At 42.9% G+C, this 17,779-nt stretch overlaps 1 protein-coding gene across 8 annotated transcripts in view; it reads left to right on the top strand.

The window, feature by feature from the left end:
- LOC138662455 (von Willebrand factor A domain-containing protein 5A-like) overlaps positions 1–17,779 on the top strand; it is a 287,253-nt gene that overhangs the window by 55,848 nt on the left and 213,626 nt on the right. For 5 of the 8 annotated variants that reach the window (XM_069748148.1, XM_069748182.1, XM_069748140.1 and 2 more), the window contains exon 1: positions 2,134–2,261. The exons of the other annotated variants lie outside the window; for them this stretch is intronic. The gene's annotated coding sequence lies outside the window, so the exon portion shown is untranslated. Of the gene's footprint in view, positions 1–2,133; positions 2,262–17,779 lie in introns of those variants that run through there. 8 annotated transcript variants of the gene reach the window in all.

The raw sequence follows: 17,779 nt of genomic DNA, 5'->3' as shown, positions 1-17,779 counted from the left end.
AAAAAAAAAAGTTAAATGTTCATTTTTTTTAAACATTCCAAAAATTCCTGTGAAACACCTGAAGGGTTAATAAACTTCTTGAATGTGGTTTTGAGCACCTTGAGGGGTGCAGTTTTTAGAATGGTGTCACACTTGGGTATTTTCTATCATATAGACCCCTCAAAATGACTTCAAATGAGATGTGGTCCCTAAAACAAAATGGTGTTGTAAAAATGAGAAATTGCTGGTCAACTTTTAACCCTTATAACTCCCTAACAAAACAAAAAAATTGGTTCCAAAATTGTGATGATGTAAAGAAGACATGTGGGAAATGTTACTTATTAAGTATTTTGTGTGGCATATCTCTGTGATTTAAGGGCATAAAAATTCAAAGTTGGAAAATTGCAAAATTTTACATTTTTTTTGCCAAATTTCCATTTTTTCACAAATAAACGCAGGTAATATCAAAGGAATTTTACCAGCATCATGAAGTACAATATGTCATGAGAAGACAATGTCAGAATCATCAGGATCCGTTGAAGCGTTATAACCTCATAAAGGGACAGTGGTCAGAATTGTAAAAATTGGCCCGGTCATTAAAGGGAACCTGTCACCCCCAAAATGGAAGGTGAGCTAAGCCCACCGGCATCAGGGGCTTATCTACAGCATTCTGTAATGCTGTAGATAAGCCCCCGATGTATCCTGAAAGATGACAAAAAGACGTTAGATTATACTCACCCAGGGGCGATCCGATGGGCGTCGCGGCCCGGCGCCTCCCATCTTCTTACTATGACGTCCTCTTCTTGTCTTCAAGCCGCAGCTCCGACGCAGGCGTACTTTGTCTGCCCTGTTGAGGGCCGAGCAAAGTACTGCAGTGCGCAAGTGCTGGGCCTTTCTGACCTTTCCCGGCATCTGCGCACTGCAGTACTTTGCTCTGCCCTCAACAGGGCAGACAAAGTATGCCTGCGTCGGAGCTGCGGCGTGAAGACAAGAAGAGGACGTCATCCTAAGAAGATGGGAGGCCCCGGACCGTGATGCCCATCGGATCGGACCGCCCCTGGGTGAGTATAATCTAACCTCTTTTTCTCATCTTTCAGGATACATTGGGGGCTTATCTACAGCATTAGAGAATGCTGTAGATAAGCCCCTGATGCCGGTGGGCTTAGCTCACCTTCCATTTTGGGGGTGTCAAGTTCCCTTTAACGTGCAAAACAGCCTTGGCGGTTAAGGGGTTAAACTTTTGCCCAGGGCAGGGCTCCAGTTTGCCTAAAACTGGCCCTGATGATACAGTCACTACAGCTCGCACCTGTTCACATTTGCTTCATTCTGTTAGCAAGTGCTGTCAGATTTGGTTTCTGTAATATCTAACTAGATGCAGGCTCAGCTTTACTGAATCCTGACTCGGATACACCAGGTCAGCTGCACATTGTTCCTGGAGGCTTCATGTGGCCCACAGTGTTAAGGTACCGTCACATTTAGCGACGCTGCAGCGATCTAGACAACGATGCCGATCGCTGCAGCGTCGCTGTTTGGTCGCTGGAGAGCTGTCACACAGACAGCTCTCCAGCGACCAACGATGCCGAAGTCCCCGGGTAACCAGGGTAAACATCGGGTTACTAAGTGCAGGGCCGCGCTTAGTAACCCGATGTTTACCCTGGTTACCAGTGAAGATATCGCTGAATCGGCGTCACACACACCGATTCAGCGATGTCTGCGGGAGATCCAGCGACGAAATAAAGTTCTGGCCTTTCTGCTCCGACCAACGATGTCACAGCAGGATCCTGATCGCTGCTGCGTGTCAAACACAACGATATCGCTATCCAGGACGCTGCAACGTCACAGATCGCTATCGTTATCATTACAAAGTTGTTCAGTGTGAAGGTATCTTTAGGCTGCCGTCACACTAGCAGTATTTGGTCAGTATTTTACATCAGTATTATACTTTTCCTCTAATTGTTCCACTCCTGGTTTTGGCTACAAATACTGATGTAAAATGCTGACCAAGTACCGCTAGTGTGACCGCAGCCTTAGACTGCTGCAGATCTCTGTGGTTCTTGTGGGTGACGTTTGTTGGCTTTTCCTATGCACAGTGCACACTCCCTGACTGCAGGATTTATTATTCTCCTCTCCCTTTAAACTGCTGGCAGCCAAACAGCGACACTCCCATCTATGACCCAGCAGCAGCAGCAGCACCGCCTATATACAGGCTGACGGGAAGTCACAGAAACTAGTGTCACTGTCTGCAGGCTGTCACATCCCAGGAGAGGAGGCTCTGCACCGAGGTAATGGGAAGGCAATTGTGTAGTATACAGAGGTTATTTATTGTTAGAGGTACGGTATACGGTACTCATAGTATACAGGGGTACGGTGCTTATAGTACAGGAGTACAGTATCCGGTACTCATGGTATACGGTACTCATAGTATACAGGGGTACGGTGCTTATAGTACAGTATACGGTGCTCATGGTATACAGTACTCATAGTATACAGGGGTACGGTACTTATAGTACAGGAGTACAGTATACGGTACTCATGGTATACAGTACTCATAGTATACAGGGGTACGGTACTTATAGTACAGGAGTACAGTATACGGTACTCATGGTATACAGTACTCATAGTATACAGGGGTACGGTGCTTATAGTACAGTATACGGTGCTCATGGTATACAGTACTCATAGTATACAGGGGTACGGTACTTATAGTACAGGAGTACAGTATACGGTACTCATGGTATACAGTACTCATAGTATACAGGGGTACGGTACTTATAGTACAGGAGTACAGTATACGGTACTCATGGTATACAGTACTCATAGTATACAGGGGTACGGTGCTTATAGTACAGTATACGGTGCTCATGGTATACGGTACTCATAGTATACAGGGGTACGGAGCTTATAGTACAGTATACGGTGCTCATGGTATACAGTACTCATAGTATACAGGGGTACGGTGCTTATAGTACAGGAGTACAGTATACGGTACTCATGGTATACAGTACTCATAGTATACAGGGGTACGGTACTTATAGTACAGGAGTACAGTATACGGTACTCATGGTATACAGTACTCATAGTATACAGGGGTACGGTGCTTATAGTACAGGAGTACAGTATACGGTACTCATGGTATACAGTACTCATAGTATACAGGGGTACGGTGCTTATAGTACAGGAGTACAGTATACGGTACTCATGGTATACAGTACTCATAGTATACAGGGGTACGGTGCTTATAGTACAGGAGTACAGTATACGGTACTCATGGTGTACAGTACTCATAGTATACAGGGTACGGTGCTTATAGTACAGGAGTACAGTATACGGTACTCATGGTATACAGTACTCATAGTATACAGGGGTACGGTGCTTATAGTACAGGAGTACAGTATACGGTACTCATGGTATACAGTACTCATAGTATACAGGGGTACGGTGCTTATAGTACAGGAGTACAGTATACGGTGCTCATGGTATACAGTACTCATAGTATACAGGGTACGGTGCTTATAGTACAGTATACGGTACTCATGGTGTACAGTACTCATAGTATACAGGGGTACGGTGCTTATAGTACAGGAGTACAGTATACGGTACTCATGGTATACAGTACTCATAGTATACAGGGGTACGGTGCTTATAGTACAGGAGTACAGTATACGGTGCTCATGGTATACAGTACTCATAGTATACAGGGGTACGGTGCTTATAGCACAGGAGTACAGTATCCGGTACTCATGGTATACAGTACTCATAGTATACAGGGGTACGGTACTTATAGTACAGGAGTACAGTATACGGTACTCATGGTATACAGTACTCATAGTATACAGGGGTACGGTGCTTATAGTACAGTATACGGTACTCATGGTGTACAGTACTCATAGTATACAGGGGTACGGTGCTTATAGTACAGTATACGGTACTCATGGTATACAGTACTCATAGTATACAGAGGTATGGTGCTTATAGTACAGTATACGGTACTCATGGTGTACAGTACTCATAGTATACAGGGGTACGGTGCTTATAGTACAGTATACGGTACTCATGGTATACAGTACTCATAGTATACAGGGGTACGGTACTTATAGTACAGGAGTACAGTATACGGTACTCATGGTATACAGTACTCATAGTATACAGGGGTACGGTGCTTATAGTACAGGAGTACAGTATACGGTACTCATGGTATACAGTACTCATAGTATACAGGGGTACGGTACTTATAGTACAGGAGTACAGTATACGGTACTCATGGTATACAGTACTCATAGTATACAGGGGTACGGTGCTTATAGTACAGTATACGGTGCTCATGGTATACGGTACTCATAGTATACAGGGGTACGGTGCTTATAGTACAGTATACGGTGCTCATGGTATACAGTACTCATAGTATACAGGGGTACGGTGCTTATAGTACAGGAGTACAGTATACGGTACTCATGGTATACAGTACTTATAGTATACAGGGGTACGGTACTTATAGTACAGGAGTACAGTATACGGTACTCATGGTATACAGTACTCATAGTATACAGGGGTACGGTGCTTATAGTACAGGAGTACAGTATACGGTACTCATGGTATACAGTACTCATAGTATACAGGGGTACGGTGCTTATAGTACAGGAGTACAGTATACGGTACTCATGGTATACAGTACTCATAGTATACAGGGGTACGGTGCTTATAGTACAGGAGTACAGTATACGGTACTCATGGTGTACAGTACTCATAGTATACAGGGTACGGTGCTTATAGTACAGTATACGGTACTCATGGTGTACAGTACTCATAGTATACAGGGGTACGGTGCTTATAGTACAGGAGTACAGTATACGGTACTCATGGTATACAGTACTCATAGTATACAGGGGTACGGTGCTTATAGTACAGGAGTACAGTATACGGTGCTCATGGTATACAGTACTCATAGTATACAGGGGTACGGTGCTTATAGCACAGGAGTACAGTATCCGGTACTCATGGTATACAGTACTCATAGTATACAGGGGTACGGTACTTATAGTACAGGAGTACAGTATACGGTACTCATGGTATACAGTACTCATAGTATACAGGGGTACGGTGCTTATAGTACAGTATACGGTACTCATGGTGTACAGTACTCATAGTATACAGGGGTACGGTGCTTATAGTACAGTATATGGTACTCATGGTATACAGTACTCATAGTATACAGAGGTATGGTGCTTATAGTACAGTATACGGTACTCATGGTGTACAGTACTCATAGTATACAGGGGTACGGTGCTTATAGTACAGTATACGGTACTCATGGTATACAGTACTCATAGTATACAGGGGTACGGTACTTATAGTACAGGAGTACAGTATACGGTACTCATGGTATACAGTACTCATAGTATACAGGGGTACGGTGCTTATAGTACAGGAGTACAGTATACGGTACTCATGGTATACAGTACTCATAGTATACAGGGGTACGGTGCTTATAGTACAGGAGTACAGTATACGGTACTCATGGTATACAGTACTCATAGTATACAGGGGTACGGTGCTTATAGTACAGGAGTACAGTATACGGTACTCATGGTGTACAGTACTCATAGTATACAGGGTACGGTGCTTATAGTACAGGAGTACAGTATACGGTACTCATGGTATACAGTACTCATAGTATACAGGGGTACGGTGCTTATAGTACAGGAGTACAGTATCCGGTGCTCATGGTATACAGTACTCATAGTATACAGGGTACGGTGCTTATAGTACAGTATACGGTACTCATGGTATACAGTACTCATAGTATACAGGGGTACGGTGCTTATAGTACAGGAGTACAGTATACGGTACTCATGGTATACAGTACTCATAGTATACAGGGGTACGGTGCTTATAGTACAGGAGTACAGTATACGGTGCTCATGGTATACAGTACTCATAGTATACAGGGGTACGGTGCTTATAGCACAGGAGTACAGTATCCGGTACTCATGGTATACAGTACTCATAGTATACAGGGGTACGGTACTTATAGTACAGGAGTACAGTATACGGTACTCATGGTATACAGTACTCATAGTATACAGAGGTACGGTGCTTATAGTACAGTATACGGTACTCATGGTATACAGTACTCATAGTATACAGGGGTACGGTGCTTATAGTACAGTATACGGTACTCATGGTATACAGTACTCATAGTATACAGGGGTACGGTACTTATAGTACAGGAGTACAGTATACGGTACTCATGGTATACAGTACTCATAGTATACAGGGGTACGGTGCTTATAGTACAGGAGTACAGTATACGGTACTCATGGTATACAGTACTCATAGTATACAGGGGTACGGTGCTTATAGTACAGGAGTACAGTATACGGTACTCATGGTATACAGTACTCATAGTATACAGGGGTACGGTGCTTATAGTACAGGAGTACAGTATACGGTACTCATGGTATACAGTACTCATAGTATACAGGGGTACGGTGCTTATAGTACAGGAGTACAGTATACGGTACTCATGGTGTACAGTACTCATAGTATACAGGGTACGGTGCTTATAGTACAGGAGTACAGTATACGGTGCTCATGGTATACAGTACTCATAGTATACAGGGTACGGTGCTTATAGTACAGTATACGGTACTCATGGTGTACAGTACTCATAGTATACAGGGGTACGGTGCTTATAGTACAGGAGTACAGTATACGGTACTCATGGTATACAGTACTCATAGTATACAGGGGTACGGTGCTTATAGTACAGGAGTACAGTATACGGTGCTCATGGTATACAGTACTCATAGTATACAGGGTACGGTGCTTATAGTACAGTATACGGTACTCATGGTGTACAGTACTCATAGTATACAGGGGTACGGTGCTTATAGTACAGGAGTACAGTATACGGTACTCATGGTATACAGTACTCATAGTATACAGGGGTACGGTGCTTATAGTACAGGAGTACAGTATACGGTACTCATGGTATACAGTACTCATAGTATACAGGGGTACGGTGCTTATAGTACAGGAGTACAGTATACGGTGCTCATGGTATACAGTACTCATAGTATACAGGGGTACGGTGCTTATAGCACAGGAGTACAGTATCCGGTACTCATGGTATACAGTACTCATAGTATACAGGGGTACGGTACTTATAGTACAGGAGTACAGTATACGGTACTCATGGTATACAGTACTCATAGTATACAGAGGTACGGTGCTTATAGCACAGGAGTACAGTATACGGTACTCATGGTATACAGTACTCATAGTATACAGGGTACGGTGCTTATAGTACAGGAGTACAGTATACGGTACTCATGGTGTACAGTACTCATAGTATACAGGGGTACGGTGCTTATAGTACAGGAGTACAGTATACGGTGCTCATGGTATACAGTACTCATAGTATACAGGGGTATGGTGCTTATAGTACAGGAGTACAGTATACGGTGCTCATGGTATACAGTACTCATAGTATACAGGGGTACGGTGCTTATAGTACAGGAGTACAGTATACGATGCTCATGGTATACAGTACTCATAGTATACAGGGTACGGTGCTTATAGTACAGGAGTACAGTATCCGGTACTCATGGTATACAGTAGTCATAGTATACAGGGGTACGGTGCTTATAGTACAGGAGTACAGTATACGGTGCTCATGGTATACAGTACTCATAGTATACAGGGTACGGTGCTTATAGTACAGGAGTACAGTATACGGTACTCATGGTATACAGTACTCATAGTATACAGGGGTACGGTGCTTATAGTACAGGAGTACAGTATACGGTACTCATGGTATACAGTACTCATAGTATACAGGGGTACGGTGCTTATAGTACAGGAGTACAGTATACGGTGCTCATGGTATACAGTACTCATAGTATACAGGGGTACGGTACTTATAGTACAGGAGTACAGTATACGGTACTCATGGTATACAGTACTCATAGTATACAGAGGTACGGTGCTTATAGCACAGGAGTACAGTATACGGTACTCATGGTATACAGTACTCATAGTATACAGGGTACGGTGCTTATAGTACAGGAGTACAGTATACGGTACTCATGGTGTACAGTACTCATAGTATACAAGGTACGGTGCTTATAGTACAGGAGTACAGTATACGGTGCTCATGGTATACAGTACTCATAGTATACAGGGGTACAGTGCTTATAGCACAGGAGTACAGTATCCGGTACTCATGGTATACAGTACTCATAGTATACAGGGGTACGGTGCTTATAGTACAGGAGTACAGTATCCGGTACTCATGGTATACAGTACTCATAGTATACAGGGGTACGGTGCTTATAGCACAGGAGTACAGTATACGGTACTCATGGTATACAGTACTCATAGTATACAGGGTACGGTGCTTATAGTACAGGAGTACAGTATACGGTACTCATGGTGTACAGTACTCATAGTATACAGGGGTACGGTGCTTATAGTACAGGAGTACAGTATACGGTGCTCATGGTATACAGTACTCATAGTATACAGGGGTACGGTGCTTATAGTACAGGAGTACAGTATACGGTGCTCATGGTATACAGTACTCATAGTATACAGGGGTACGGTGCTTATAGTACAGGAGTACAGTATACGATGCTCATGGTATACAGTACTCATAGTATACAGGGTACGGTGCTTATAGTACAGGAGTACAGTATCCGGTACTCATGGTATACAGTAGTCATAGTATACAGGGGTACGGTGCTTATAGTACAGGAGTACAGTATACGGTGCTCATGGTATACAGTACTCATAGTATACAGGGTACGGTGCTTATAGTACAGGAGTACAGTATACGGTACTCATGGTGTACAGTACTCATAGTATACAGGGGTACGGTGCTTATAGTACAGGAGTACAGTATCCGGTACTCATGGTATACAGTACTCATAGTATACAGGGGTACGGTGCTTATAGTACAGGAGTACAGTATCCGGTACTCATGGTATACAGTACTCATATTATACAGGGGTACGGTGCTTATAGCACAGGAGTACAGTATACGGTACTCATGGTATACAGTACTCATAGTATACAGGGGTACGGTGCTTATAGTACAGGAGTACAGTATCCGGTACTCATGGTATACAGTACTCATAGTATACAGGGGTACGGTACTTATAGTACAGGAGTACAGTATACGGTACTCATGGTATACAGTACTCATAGTATACAGGGGTACGGTACTTATAGTACAGGAGTACAGTATACGGTACTCATGGTATACAGTACTCATAGTATACAGGGGTACGGTGCTTATAGCACAGGAGTACAGTATACGGTACTCATGGTATACAGTGCTCATAGTATACAGGAGTACGGTGCTTATAGCACAGGAGTACAGTATACGGTACTCATGGTATACAGTACTCATAGTATACAGGGGTACGGTGCTTATAGTACAGGAGTACAGTATACGGTACTCATGGTATACAGTAGTCATAGTATACAGGGGTACGGTGCTTATAGTACAGGAGTACAGTATACGGTACTCATGGTGTACAGTAGTCATAGTATACAGGGGTACGGTACTTATAGTACAGGAGTACAGTATCCGGTACTCATGGTATACAGTAGTCATAGTATACAGGGGTACGGTGCTTATAGCACAGGAGTACAGTATCCGGTACTCATGGTATACAGTAGCCATAGTATACAGGGGTACGGTACTTATAGTACAGGAGTACAGTATCCGGTACTCATGGTATACAGTAGCCATAGTATACAGGGGTACGGTACTTATAGTACAGGAGTACAGTATCCGGTACTCATGGTATACAGTAGTCATAGTATACAGGGGTACGGTGCTTATAGCACAGGAGTACAGTATCCGGTACTCATGGTATACAGGGTACGGTGCTTATAGTACAGGAGTACAGTATACGGTACTCATGGTATACAGTAGTCATAGTATACAGGGTACGGTGCTTATAGCACAGGAGGACAGTATACGGTACTCATGGTATACAGTAGTCATAGTATACAGGGGTACGGTGCTTATAGTACAGGAGTACAGTATACGGTGCTCATGGTATACAGTACTCATAGTATACAGGGTACGGTGCTTATAGTACAGGAGTACAGTATACGGTACTCATGGTATACAGTACTCATAGTATACAGGGGTACGGTGCTTATAGTACAGGAGTACAGTATACGGTACTCATGGTATACAGTACTCATAGTATACAGGGGTACGGTGCTTATAGTACAGGAGTACAGTATACGGTACTCATGGTATACAGTACTCATAGTATACAGGGGTACGGTGCTTATAGTACAGGAGTACAGTATACGGTACTCATAGCATACAGTAGTCATAGTATACAGGGGTACGGTGCTTATAGTACAGGAGTACAGTATCCGGTACTCATGGTATACAGTACTCATAGTATACAGGGGTACGGTACTTATAGTACAGGAGTACAGTATACGGTACTCATGGTATACAGTACTCATAGTATACAGGGGTACGGTGCTTATAGTACAGGAGTACAGTATACGGTACTCATGGTATACAGTACTCATAGTATACAGGGGTACGGTGCTTATAGCACAGGAGTACAGTATACGGTACTCATGGTATACAGTACTCATATTATACAGGGGTACGGTACTTATAGTACAGGAGTACAGTATACGGTACTCATGGTATACAGTACTCATAGTATACAGGGGTACGGTGCTTATAGCACAGGAGTACAGTATACGGTACTCATGGTATACAGTACTCATAGTATACAGGGGTACGGTGCTTATAGTACAGGAGTACAGTATACGGTACTCATGGTATACAGTACTCATAGTATACAGGGGTACGGTGCTTATAGTACAGGAGTACAGTATACGGTACTCATGGTATACAGTACTCATAGTATACAGGGGTACGGTACTTATAGTACAGGAGTACAGTATACGGTACTCATGGTATACAGTACTCATAGTATACAGGGGTACGGTACTTATAGTACAGGAGTACAGTATACGGTACTCATGGTATACAGTACTCATAGTATACAGGGGTACGGTGCTTATAGTACAGGAGTACAGTATACGGTGCTCGTGGTATACAGTACTCATAGTATACAGGGGTACGGTGCTTATAGCACAGGAGTACAGTATACGGTGCTCATGGTATACAGTACTCATAGTATACAGGGGTACGGTACTTATAGCACAGGAGTACAGTATACGGTACTCATGGTATACAGTACTCATAGTATACAGGGGTACGGTGCTTATAGCACAGGAGTACAGTATACGGTACTCATGGTATACAGTACTCATAGTATACAGGGGTACGGTGCTTATAGTACAGGAGTACAGTATACGGTACTCATGGTATACAGTACTCATAGTATACAGGGGTACGGTGCTTATAGTACAGGAGTACAGTATACGGTACTCATGGTATACAGTACTCATAGTATACAGGGGTACGGTACTTATAGTACAGGAGTACAGTATACGGTACTCATGGTATACAGTACTCATAGTATACAGGGGTACGGTACTTATAGTACAGGAGTACAGTATACGGTACTCATGGTATACAGTACTCATAGTATACAGGGGTACGGTGCTTATAGTACAGGAGTACAGTATACGGTGCTCATGGTATACAGTACTCATAGTATACAGGGGTACGGTGCTTATAGCACAGGAGTACAGTATACGGTGCTCATGGTATACAGTACTCATAGTATACAGGGGTACGGTACTTATAGCACAGGATTACAGTATACGGTACTCATGGTATACAGTACTCATAGTATACAGGGGTACGGTGCTTATAGCACAGGAGTACAGTATACGGTACTCATGGTATACAGTACTCATATTATACAGGGGTACGGTACTTATAGTACAGGAGTACAGTATACGGTACTCATGGTATACAGTACTCATAGTATACAGGGGTACGGTGCTTATAGTACAGGAGTACAGTATACGGTACTCATGGTATACAGTACTCATAGTATACAGGGGTACGGTGCTTATAGCACAGGAGTACAGTATCCGGTACTCATGGTATACAGTACTCATAGTATACAGGGGTACGGTACTTATAGTACAGGAGTACAGTATCCGGTACTCATGGTATACAGTACTCATATTATACAGGGGTACGGTGCTTATAGTACAGGAGTACAGTATACGGTACTCATGGTATACAGTACTCATAGTATACAGGGGTACGGTGCTTATAGTACAGGAGTACAGTATACGGTACTCATGGTATACAGTACTCATAGTATACAGGGGTACGGTGCTTATAGTACAGGAGTACAGTATCCGGTACTCATGGTATACAGTACTCATAGTATACAGGGGTACGGTGCTTATAGTACAGGAGTACAGTATACGGTACTCATGGTATACAGTACTCATAGTATACAGGGGTACGGTGCTTATACTACAGGAGTACAGTATACGGTACTCATAGTATACAGGGGTACGATGCTTATAGTACAGGAGTACAGTATACGGTACTCATAGTATACAGGGGTACGGTGCTTATAGTACAGGAGTACAGTATCCGGTACTCATGGTATACAGTACTCATAGTATACAGGGGTATGGTGCTTATAGTACAGGAGTACAGTATCCGGTACTCATAGTATACAGGGGTACGGTGCTTATAGTACATGAGTACAGTATCCGGTACTCATAGTATACAGGGGTACGGTGCTTATAGTACAGGAGTACAGTATCCGGTACTCATGGTATACAGTACTCATAGTATACAGGGGTACGGTGCTTATTGCACAGGAGTACAGTATACGGTACTCATGGTATACAGTACTCATAGTATACAGGGGTACGTTGCCTATAGCACAGGAGTACAGTATACGGTACTCATAGTATACAGGGGTACGGTACTTATAGCACAGGAGTACAGTATACGGTACTCATGGTATACAGTACTCATAGTATACAGGGGTATGGTACTTATAGTACAGAAGTACAGTATACGGTGCTCATGGTATACAGTACTCATATTATACAGCGGTACGGTGCCTATAGCACAGGAGTACAGTATACGGTGCTCATGGTATACAGTACTCATAATATACAGGGGTACGGTGCTTATAGTACAGGAGTACAGTATACGGTACTCATAGTATACAGGGGTACGGTGCTTATAGTACAGGAGTACAGTATACGGTACTCATAGTATACAGGGGTACGGTACTTATAGCACAGGAGTACAGTATACGGGACTCATGGTATACAGTACTCATAGTATACAGGGGTACGGTGCTTATAGTACAGGAGTACAGTATACGGTGCTCATGGTATACAGTACTCATAGTATACAGGGGTATGGTACTTATAGTACAGGAGTACAGTATACGGTGCTCATGGTATACAGTACTCATATTATACAGGGGTACGGTGCTTATAGTACAGGAGTACAGTATACGGTACTCATGGTATACAGTGCTCATAGTATACAGGGGTACGGTGCTTATAGTACAGGAGTACAGTATATGGTACTCATGGCATACAGTACTCATAGTATACAGGGGTACGGTACTTATAGTACAGGAGTACAGTATCCGGTACTCATGGCATACAGTACTCATAGTATACAGGGGTACGGTGCTTATAGTACAGGAGTACAGTATCCGGTACTCATGGTATACAGTACTCATAGTATACAGGGGTACGGTGCTTATAGTACAGGAGTACAGTATACGGTACTCATGGCATACAGTACTCATAGTATACAGGGGTGCGGTGCTTATAGTACAGGAGTACAGTATACGGTACTCATGGTATACAGTACTCATAGTATACAGGGGTACGGTGCTTATAGTACAGGAGTACAGTATACGGTACTCATAGCATACAGTAGTCATAGTATACAGGGGTACGGTGCTTATAGTACAGGAGTACAGTATACGTTACTCATGGTATACAGTACTCATAGTATACAGGGGTACGGTGCTTATAGTACAGGAGTACAGTATACGGTACTCATGGTATACAGTACTCATAGTATACAGGGGTATGGTACTTATAGTACAGGAGTACAGTATACAGTGCTCATGGTATACAGTACTCATATTATACAGGGGTACGGTGCTTATAGTACAGGAGTACAGTATATGGTACTAATAGCATACAGTAGTCATAGTATACAAGGTTACGGTGCTTATAGCACAGGAGTACAGTATCCGGTACTCATGGTATACAGTACTCATAGTATACAGGGGTATTGTACTTATAGTAAAGGAGTACAGTATCTGGTACTCATGGTATACAGTACTCATAGTATACAGGGGTACGGTGCTTATAGTACAGGAGTACAGTATACGGTACTCATAGTATACAGGGGTACGGTACTTATAGCACAGGAGTACAGTATACGGTGCTCATGGTATACAGTAGTCATAGTATACAGGGGTACGGTACTTATAGTACAGGAGTACAGTATACGGTACTCATGGTATACAGTACTCATAGTATACAGGGGTACGGTGCTTATAGTACAGGAGTACAGTATACGGTGCTCATGGTATACAGTAGTCATAGTATACAGGGGTACGGTGCTTATAGTACAGTATACGGTACTCATGGTATACAGTAGCCATAGTATACAGGGGTACGGTGCTTATAGTACAGTATACGGTACTCATGGTATACAGTAGCTATAGTATACAGGGGTAAGGTGCTTATAGCACAGGAGTACAGTATACGGTACTCATGGTATACAATAGTCATAGTATACAGGGGTACGGTGCTTATAGCACAGGAGTACAGTATACGGTACTCATAGTATACAGGGGTACGGTACTTATAGTACAGGAGTACAGTATACGGTACTCATGGTATACAGTACTCATAGTATACAGGGGTATGGTACTTATAGTACAGGAGTACAGTATACGGTACTCATGGTATACAGTAGCCATAGTATACAGGGGTACAGTACTTATAGCACAGGAGTACAGTATCCGGTACTCATGGTATACAGTACTCATAGTATACAGGGGTACGGTGCTTATAGCATAGGAGTACAGTATATGGTACTCATGGTATACAGTAGCCATACTATACAGGGGTACGGAGCTTATAGTACAGGAGTACAGTATACGGTACTCATGGTATACAGTAGCCATAGTATACAGGGGTACGGTGCTTATAGCACAGGAGTACAGTATACGGTACTCATAGTATACAGGGGTACGGTACTTATAGTACAGGAGTACAGTATACGGTACTCATGGTATACAGTACTCATAGTATACAGGGGTACGGTGCTTATAGCATAGGAGTACAGTATACGGTACTCATGGTATACAGTAGTCATAGTATACAGCGGTACGGCACTTATAGTACAGGAGTACAGTATCCAATACTCATAGTATACAGCGGTATGGTACTCCCAGTATACAGGGATACAGCGTACGTAGTGTACAGTATTGTATATACGAGTGTGGGAATTTTTCTGATTATTTTCTCACATCTTCCAGATGTGCCTTTTCTGGGGTGGCTGGGGGCAGATGTTTTTAGCCGGGGGGGGGGGGCAATAACCGTGGACCCTCTCCAGGCTATTAATATCTGCCCGCAGTCACTGGCTTTACTACTCTGGCGGAGAAAATTGCGCGGGAGCCCACTTCAGTTTTTCCCGCGATTTAACCCTTTATTTTAATAGCTAGAGTCCCCAAATTTTGCACATACACACTACTAACATTAGTAGTGAGGAATATGCAAAAAAATAATGGATATGAAAATGTTTACTGTATGTAATCTATGTCTCATATCATCATATCATGTCGGGTTTGGGGAAGAGATAGCAAAAGCCGGCAATTGAATTACCGGCTTTTCTGCTATCTAGCGCTGTATGAAATATAAATACATATATATATGTGTCTCACTGATTATATATATATATATATATATATATATATATATTGTAGGGATTTCACTCACTCAGGTGCGACGGCTGACACTCAGGAGGCACGTTCCTTTAAAAGTTCACAGGGTTCATAAACCACATGGCAAAATAACAGCAAACAAATAGCCTTTAGCTCAGGAAAAGAAAACAAAGTGTCCAGTCCATCAGGCTCAATCCTGGAGCCATAACACACTCGGGAGGGTTTCACCTCCACACATATCTACTGTATTAAGTATTAGCCTGTCTTATATAGAGCTAACCACACCCAGTAACCCATCACATGAATAGCCATGTGGTCTGACATCACCACAGGTCCTGAAACACATATATATACATGGTTATGTACAACAAAGAAATACGGTACTCCAGGCTACATTACAGCAACAAGGCACTTATGTGGCACATACCTCCCATCGACTACACACCCTTTAGCCATGCTACATACCTCCCCCTCTGCCTAAAGCCGTGGGGCTTGGCACTTTCCCCCACTAAACAAGGAATTCTTGATAAGGTATCTGCATTACCGTGCAGCTTTCCGGCCCTATGTTCCACATGGAAACTGAAGTCCTGCAGGGCTAAGAACCAACGGGTGACCCTAACATTTCTACCCTTTGTTTCCCTCATCCATCTAAGTGAGGTGTCACGATATGGTATGAAATATCATAAGTAGTTCTTTTGCTAGCCTGAGTGGGCTAAGCCCCCCCTTCGTGGAGTAACAGTTGCAGCTGCAAATTCCTGGCTTTCCTTCTCAGAGAGTGTGGGGGTTAGAAGTTTTATGGCCGAACGGAATTTACGACTGGCATTTCCTGTGTAAGCTCTTGTCCAGCTAGAACAGGAAAAATGGCTCCAAAAATCCATGAAAGATTCTTTGTTTAGTTTTTGTTAGATATTAGGCAAACGATTTAAGCTAGAAATACGAAAATATATATTCGTAGTCCCACTCGGTGTAGCTACACATCTCATGACACTCGGGTTTCTAACTCCATCTGGTAAAGAAGTAGGGTTTTCTCTGTAAATATGTATCCCAGATAGGACATATTTGATCTCATTAGAATGCTCACGTTAATCCGAGATGAATTATGGGTTTGGTATGACTCTATCATGTTTTGTAGTGAAGTTATAGAAATTAGAGAGAATAGTTTAAAGTTTAGGCAGAATGTAGAGAGAGGAGGGTCTGGATAAGCCAGCCTTTCTGTGATGTCACAGCCTTAATGTTTTAAGTGTCTGGCAGGCTCTGAGGAGTCACTTTTTGCTGATTTCTCCTTCTGGACTGCTTTGTCCTATTGTCCTGGAAGAGCTGGTACATCCCATGGACTGGGATGTATGGAAAAACTCCACTAGCCTGGTTGCTTGTCATGCTTTAAACATGTAAGTGTTGCTTTTCTCATTTATTCCCTTTATGTTATAATTAACCATGTACATATTTGCAATTGTCTCATGTATAACATCTTTATAAACTATTTTTCATAACGCACTGCCTAGTTAATTTGAATGGGATATACTATTATATATTAGTTCGTTCTCCTGCTCTAAACCGTACCCTAAGTCTCTTGAAGGGAAAATACGCTACTGTTACTGTTGTGTTGGGTTAGCTTCGGACCCGTTTAATCGAAGCTGGTGGCAGCGGAAGTGTGCTGACGGTTGGATTATGCTGAAGCAACTGCGGGTTTGATAATTATTGTTCCTGCCTGTGTGGGAGTAGTTATCGCGTCGCTGCAGCGTGCCCAATAGCCAGTACATAGCAGGCAGCCTTTCTGGCGACTAATTACCCAGGGTGCAGTACCTAATCTGACCTGAGAGTAAGGGGGCGCCAGAGAGCTGCAAGTGTTAAGTGGAACTGTAAGCGGGAAATAC

The sequence above is a fragment of the Ranitomeya imitator genome, chromosome 1 (assembly GCF_032444005.1).
Source record: "Ranitomeya imitator isolate aRanImi1 chromosome 1, aRanImi1.pri, whole genome shotgun sequence".
Lineage (NCBI taxonomy): Eukaryota > Metazoa > Chordata > Amphibia > Anura > Dendrobatidae > Ranitomeya > Ranitomeya imitator.
The sequence above is the reverse complement of the archived record's forward strand: the minus strand, read 5'-3'. Positions and strand labels throughout refer to the sequence as shown.